This window comes from Protomyctophum parallelum (assembly GCF_964188405.1).
Source record: "Protomyctophum parallelum genome assembly, chromosome: 12".
Lineage (NCBI taxonomy): Eukaryota > Metazoa > Chordata > Actinopteri > Myctophiformes > Myctophidae > Protomyctophum > Protomyctophum parallelum.
In genome coordinates, this window is record NC_139712.1 from 37,896,632 (window position 1) to 37,902,856 (window position 6,225).

Here is a 6,225-nt window from a genome sequence, read left to right on the forward strand (position 1 = left end):
ACGCGCTACATAACATCAGGCCATATTGTACCTGACACACACTGTGTGCGTGTGACCGCTCACTCGCCCTCCCTCCCTCCCTCCCTCTCACTCCTCCACATGCACGCCAGCACTGCCGGGCCCCGAGAGCGAGGCTTTCCTGGGGATCAGAAACAGATGTGCCTCCTGCCCCTCTCGTCTTAACTCTGTAACACGGCACAAGTACACACACACACACACACACACACACATGCTGACACAAGCACACACGCCGGCGGCAATTCAGAACCGGCACCAGGGCCTAGTCGGAGTGACGGGCTAGTGTGACCCTGAGCTTGACCCCAGCCCGCAGCACCTCAGACAGGAAAGAGACCCAATTGGCTTCAGCTGTGACCCTCCTCCCCCTGCGCACTCTCTCTCTCGCACTCGCTCTCGCCCTGCCGTCTCCCCCCTCTCATTAAGACAAACTGTTTTTAAAGGCAAAGCAGCTTTCACTGCCACTAAAGCCAACACCCCGGAGCACGGCGAGGGGCGGAGGGGTATGGATGGAGGGAAGGTGAAAGAACCAGGGAGAGAAGAGAGGGAGTAGATTGGGAGGGGGGGGGGGGGGGGGGGTTACAAAGGGGTATAAAGAAAGAACAAAAGATCAAGGTAAAGGAAAGAGCCAAGAGGGAAAAAAGGAGAAAATCCCGAGGCAAAGGGAGAGAGGGGAAAGTCACACATATCACTTGCAGCTGTTGCAGGCGCGTGCTCCCAGAATGCCTTGCAACTTGGCACGGTGGCTCTAATAAGGAAAGGGCGGCACCATGGTTACGTTCATATCAAAACATCCCCCAAAACAACAACTTTTAATTGGGGAGAGAAAGAGAGGCTGAGAGAACGGAAAGAAAGGAAGAATGAAAGTGAGTGTGTATATGGCCGATGAAGTCACTTAATAATCACAGCGATTGAATAAATGTAATTATAAACAGCACTCACACCCCAGTTTCTTGCAGACTGTGCGGAATGAACAAACATGTTTGTTTGTCTTTTGTCTCCGGCAACATGGAAGAAACTGGACCTAAAACAACTTTTTACAAGCCTCTCTTTTCATTGTTCTGTCCTCAAGTTTCTGCCACCACCGCATCCACACATTGTGTCCAAGTCTATTCATACTGGTGGGAGAGTTTTGGTGGGAGACGGCGGTGGGGAGCTGTGTGGTTATGAATGTGTTTGAATACAGTAAGGATGTGTTTCCAGGTCGTCACCACCACAGAATGATCCAAAGAAAACATTTGCACGTTTTGTGACTCGAATCCCCCCCCCTAAAACTGCTAATACAAACCAAACAAAACAAATGTTATTGATGCGTGCGTGCGTGCATGTGTGTGCTTGTGTGTGTGTGTGTGTGAGAGAGAGTGGCAGGGCATGCTGAGGTAGATTAATACCGTTGCTCAGAGGGGGGGCTCTTCCATTCAGGGCTGACTGATGTGCATCCCAAATTGATTTATGAAAATGGCCCTTAATCAATTATGCGTGGAGAAAGAGGGAGAGCGAAAGGAGAGGAGAAGAAAGAGAGGATCTGGGGGGGCTTGGGGTCAGACTGGGGGAAAAGAAGAGAGGATAGAGAGCCACTGAAAGAGAGCAGGAGCGGATGGAAAAAAGGAGGGAAAGTGTGGTGAATTGTGCATGTGTGTGATGCTGATATGCTGTGGAATGCGCTCAATGTGTGCCAGCGCGTTCCACAGGTGTCCACCATTCTCCCGGGGCGGATGAGACGGGTTTCTTGTTGTGATGCACTGCGATGTGCATGATCGAGGTGCATCATCGTCACTTTATTGTTCTCAAACACAAAATGTTTGACCGTTTGTTCCGTTCTAGGATTATGGTTAACTTGTTTAAAATAGCCATGGAAAGGAATTGTAGATGATTGTAAAGGCCCTAGGATTTAAGCTTTGTCGTGCGGGTGTATTGCTCGCTGAGAAGAACTTATTTTATGGTTTGGTGATAAATAAGTAGCTTATAAATAGTGATATTAGTAACCTATCAAAGTAATATTAGTATAAAAACTAAAGTATAAATATTAGAATTATTAGTACAAATAAGTATAAATATTAGGTGCTGGGACAAAACAAGGGGATTATTTTATATTTTCTTTGAGGCTAGAATCATTGCTCTAGTCTAGTTTCCACCCGACATCAACAAACACAAAGTTAACACGGATTAACTTTGTGTTTGTTGATGTCGGGTGGAAACTGCATATGTCCAAAACTATTATCTTTCAGGATTAAAATTCAAAACGGCTTCCACACTCCTTTTGTGTGACACTCTAGTATGACAAAGTAGGGCATACATTTATAAACAAAACATAAAAAGTATAAAATATGGAGGTTTCTGCCTGGCAGCAACGTGTTGCAGGAGTAGAAGTACTGTAGTAGGCAAGTGCTGTGTGTATATGCATGTGTGTGTACAGTATGCATGTGTGTGTATACGTGTGTGTGTGTGTGTGTGTGTGTGTGTGTGTGTGTGTGTGTGTGTGTGTGTGTGTGTGTGTGTGTGTGTGTGTGACTGTGTGTGTGTGTGTGTGCATGCGTGCTTGTGAATGCGTGTGTGTGGTGTGTGTGTGTGTGTGTGTTTGTGTGTTGGTACATGCAGTGGTCAGGTCAAAGCATAGCGTTTATGTAGGTCCGTTACATTAATGGCCCTGTGCTCGGGAGGGGTGTGTGTGTGTGTGTGTGTGTGTGGGGGGGGGGGCAGACGAGTGAAGTAGAGTCAAGCTGCAGTTGTTTAAAAAGCCCTTCTCCTGGGCTGGTCCATTGTGCATGAGACGGGGATGGGTGTGTGTGTGTGTGTGTGTGTGTGTGTGTGTGTGTGTGTGTGTGTGTGTGTGTGTGTGTGTGTGTGTGTGTGTGTGTGTGTGTGTGTGTGTGTGTGCGCGCGCAGAGGGTCACGCTGAGAGCTCGTTTCTCCTGCCTGTCAGAACTCTATCTGGGATCCAGCCGGAACTAATCAACTCCAATAGGCCTCCCCATTACCCAGGGTGCAATGGGCCACGGGCCGGGGGCTGGCCGGTGGGAACAGGGCAAGAAGGAGAGACTCCCACCACCACCACCGACCACTTTCCACACACACACATTATGTGCCCCGCTCGCACACGCACACACACACACACACACACACACACACCCACACACACACACACACACACACACCATGGTTGGGCAGCCTGCGCGGCACACACAACACTCCCACTGTTTCACACTGAAGCAATAATAAACACTTGCAATAATATTTTCACAGCAAGCAACAGCCTGCTTCAGATCAGAAACTAACACAGCTGCATGGTACACCCCTACAGCCTAGACACACACACACACACACACACACACACACACACACACACACACACACACACACACACACACACACACACACACACACACACACACACACACACACACACACACACACACACACACACACACACACACACACACACACACACAAACTTTGCAACTTTACTTGCTCAACAGTGGTGTAAAGTAAATATTAAGTACAAGTACTCAAGTACTGTACAATTGTGAGGTATTTTAAGTTTCTTTGGTATTTACAAATTTCAACAATAGCTGACCTACAAACTCACAATCTGCTATTTTCAAAAAATATTTTGTATACATTTTTGAACTTGTGAAATGGAACGTTCTGCATAATGAGTACTTTTGCTTTTAGTACTTATATTTAATATATACTAACTATATTTTGATGCAATTGTTTTTAATACTGGACTTGTATGTAACAAACTATTTCTACAATAGGGTAATGATACTTTTATTTAAGTGAAAAATGTGAGTAGACTTCCATCACTGATGCTCACTATAGGCTATACAGTAAGACTTCAGCTCACCCTGACAGGGTAGATAATGTTATAAAACAACTTTTATAAGTTTGAGGCTATGCAGAATTGTTCATATTTTGTGGCTTTGGAAGTGTTTGGAAAAAAGGCAATAAGGTGTTGAGCTACCGGTATTGCTGTACATGCCCAACCCTAAAAGAGACACAACCATCGCCCCCTGTTGGTATACTGTTGGTACTGCAACCCTATGGGGTAGAAAAGGTATTTGAAGACCACAGAATGCCATGATGTACTATAGTACTAAAAAAATTTTTTTTAATAAAACAAAATAATTTGGAGGAACATATCGTTGCTGTTGGGTGGAAACTATAACTTTTCAGAATTCAAATTAAAAAAATGGCAAACAAGCTCAAAACGCGTTGCATTTTGAGCTTGTTGATCGGCTATTGTTGCTACTTTTGTGTGAAACTGTATGACAAAGAAGGGCATTCATTTACGAAAAAACATAAAAAGCTAAAATACGGAAATAAGAGGTTTCTGCCCGACAGCAACTACATTAAGTGCTTCTGGGTCGAATCATCGCTGTGTCAGGACCAGATGTGTTCGTGCTTTGCTCGATGTGTTACGGTTCTGTTGCACCATTCCTTCAAAAATCCTCTCTTTCATCTGCAACATTTTCTCAAACCAATCCCCCACAAGCCAACACAATGAGTCAAACGGTGGAGGAAGCCAACAAAGATGTGTCATATCAAATAATTTACACTCTGAATCGGTTCCCCAATGACTCTCTGGGGAGAATAGATGGTTAAATGATAACACATTTCAGAAAGAGAAAAAGAAGCAGCCTATTATAACCACTAATGGGCCTATTTTGTACTTTGACGTACCGATGGTGTTGCGCAGGAGCGACAATAGCCGATCTACAGCACGTTGTGCGCTTGTATATAAGCTATTTTCAGCTATTTTTCCCGCCAGAAATAGCAGATATACAAGCTCACAGCGCATCAGGATTTTCAATACTTCTACTCCTCCAATACATCTCGGAGGAAAATATTGTACTTTTACTCCACTACAATTATTTGCAAACTTTAGATAGTTACTTTGCAGATTTGGATAATTATTACAAAACATACATTAACCACTTCAGTTCGGTGTGGGGAACTAAAATATATATTTTCGTACATTAAAAAAACTTGTAAAATGGGGCGTTTTGTTCTGCATAATGAGTACTTTTATTTTGGCACTTCAAGTATATTTTGATGCCAAAACATTTGTACTTTTACTTAAGTAACAGAGTATTTCTACATGATGGAATTGATACTTTTACTAAAAAATAACTTTTTCCACCACCGGCTATTTCGGGCAAATGGTAGATGGGGGAAAAAGAGCGCAACAAGTACAGTTGCAACTCAGGTCTGTTTCACTAAGTCTACACTAGGGTCTAAAGTGGTTAAGTCAAGTACACTTTAGACACAATGGAAGCCAACAGTGTTTCAGCTCAGCAAGTATGTGAGAGAATGTGTGTTTTTGTGAGTGACTTCTTCAGCCCCCCCCCCCCCCCCTTCACTAAGGTGAAGTGGGGGCAGATTTAAATGAGTTAAGAAAACGAATCCCCCCCCCCCTATTATGTGTGCGTGTGATCGGAACACAGTCCCCTGTGTGTGCTAATATAAATGCCTTTTTCTTGCCCCATAACGCGCAAATATGTTAAATGTGTACTTAAAAAAACAAGAAAAAAAAACGTTTGCAATTATTTTTTTACCCCCTTTGGCATAGCATCACGCCACATGTGTGACTAAGGCCTATGAGTGATAATAGACCACGGTGTGGATGTGTGGGGGGGGATGGTGTGTAGAGGTCCCTGAAAGGACCAGATAGGGGAAGGGGGGTGCACTGCGCGCAGAGAGAGCACATGGGAACTGTCCCCGGGCTCTGCAGCGGAGTGGGATGAGGGGGCATTGAGAGGCACTGGGGCGGGGTTAATCCCCATTCATCCTCTGCCTCCTCTCAGCCAGCCATGGCATAATGGCCACCCCACCCCCGCCCACCCTCATACCCCTCCCCCACACCCCCCACCGGCATCTCCGCTTCGACCCCTGACCTCCTCGTTCACTGCTGATGATGCCCCTGGCACCCTTTGTACCTTCAGTCAGTTATTATCTGCAATATTTACTCCTTTTGGTTTCACTAATGGCCACCACTACCACCCCCCCCCCCCCCCCCCCTCCACAAACACACACACACACGGTTGTCGGTTCAAAGAGACTTTTATAAGTTAAGAAATTACAATGTGGAGTTGTTGTGGTTAGGGTTATGATTGATAAGGCATATAGAGGTCAGGTTTAGGGGTTAGGGTTGGAATTATACCGAGTTGTGCTGCAGCATCACACACCGGACAATAGCCGATCTACAAG